A 2006-nucleotide genomic window follows, 5' to 3' on the forward strand; every position below is an offset into this window, starting at 1 on the left:
AATTTCAAATTACCCAATGTGATTTTTTCTCCCCACTGAATTTGCGAAGCACTGGGCAGTTCTGGAATATTCCAAATACTTACAATAGATGCATTCACACTATTGAAGGCAACTTGGCAGATTTGAATACCATTCGAGTAGTCAATAACAATACATAAGTAACTTTATGAATTGCTTACTGTACACCAACAATGTTAGCCAAGTACTATTGAAACCACAGATAATCTCCCAAGGATTCCCAAATCTATAAATTGCATTCCAGACATGCTCACTATCACCATCTGGGAGCAGTCTCCCAAAGTTCTCCCAGAATTTAGAAAGCGCATAAACTGCCCTACTTAGAAAGCGCTAAATCTGCTGTCACAGGCATCACTCTTATTGTATACAATGACATTTATTGTCCAGTTCTTTAACGTGACAAATGATTTTACAAACAATTTATAAAATACTTTAAATCCTGAAGAACTGTAATGTCAGCCATTTGTAGAAGTGAATGGAAAGTGTGATGTTTGCTTGACCTTTGGCTCTATGTATCAGACTGAACTGAACCTTTAGCAAGATGTGGAATGTTTCCCACACACTTTGTTTAAAAAAAACAAAAATTATGCTCTGAGATTTTAAATGTTCAATCAGGTTTAATAAAAATCCTTCCAAAAATTGAGTTCAACTTCAGCTCCTTTAAAGAGACATGCTCTTGGCCTTCAATTTTGTGACATGTGATCATTCTTTGGTAAAGGTGGCTGTGTGCAACACTGCGGGATGTTGTGCTGAAGTGCCTCATTGGGTGGTGAGCTTTATTACTGGTGTAACTCGGCTAATTTTGAGATGGAATATTACTTTGAGTTAAATCTTGTTTGTAAACTGAGGCGTGCTTGTGTAACTCAAGTGTGGAAACTATGCTCATCTTTGCAATGAACCTTTCACTTTTGGAGATTATTATTTTTCCGATCTGTTTTGTAAATAAAGTTCACGATAGAAAGCACAGTGCTGGAGAACCGCAGGTCCAGCAGCATCTCTGAGGGGAATTAACATTATAAGCTCCAAGTCCAGTGACCTTTGTCCATTCAGATGAAGAGTCAGTGAACTTGAAATTTAACATTTTTTCTCTTCACCGATGCCCTCAGAACTGCTGAGCTTCTCCAGCACTTTGTTTCTGGCGTTCAGATCTCCAGCACCTGCAGTTTATTGTTTTGTTATCGATCCTATGATTTGGTTTGGGGAGCGAGAGGCAGCAACTATGATCAACGAGGACAAAACTCCCCAACCATGAAAAAAAACCATGACTGTAAATAAGAAATGCAATTAAGCTAAGTGCAAGATGGTATATTACCTGCCTTGTCTCAAACTTGCTACTCATCTTTGAGAACTAATCTGTCAGAATTGTGTTTGCTCGCTTCCTTTGAGATCACAGTCCACAAATGTCCCAGTTCCAATTCCTGGGCCGGGCCCAGTTACCACATTGCAGTGGGGTGGGTAGCTTTGTGTCAGCCTGAAGTCTTTGTTAATAACAACATTGCAGGTTGAAGTTGACGGTTTTGACGAATATTGCATCATCAAACTGTAGGAAATCCTTCCGAATGTATTGATTAACTGGACTGAACCTGTTTACATGCACCCTGTTAATAGTGCTGTCATATTCTCAGTTAATAATCACACAACAGCAGGTTATAGTCCAACAGGTTTAATTGGAAGCACACTAGCTTTCGGAGCGACGCTCCTTCATCTGGTGATTGTGGAGGGCACAATTCTAAGGCACAGAATTTATAGCAAAAAAATTAGTGTGATATAACTGAAATTATACATTTGAAAAATACCTTGATTGTCTGTTGAGTCTTTCAACTGTTTGAATACCATGACAGTTTCACTTCTTTCATGTGTAAATCACAAAAACCTTTTTTTAAAAGTTGCATTCCTGACAGTGGCCCATCAAATCACTCATTGTATTAATCACTGCACAGTCTCAACAAAGGAATGAAACTGGATGGACCACATTACATCTACCAATG

This window comes from Chiloscyllium plagiosum, chromosome 8 (genome assembly GCF_004010195.1).
Source record: "Chiloscyllium plagiosum isolate BGI_BamShark_2017 chromosome 8, ASM401019v2, whole genome shotgun sequence".
Taxonomy (NCBI): Eukaryota; Metazoa; Chordata; class Chondrichthyes; order Orectolobiformes; family Hemiscylliidae; genus Chiloscyllium; species Chiloscyllium plagiosum.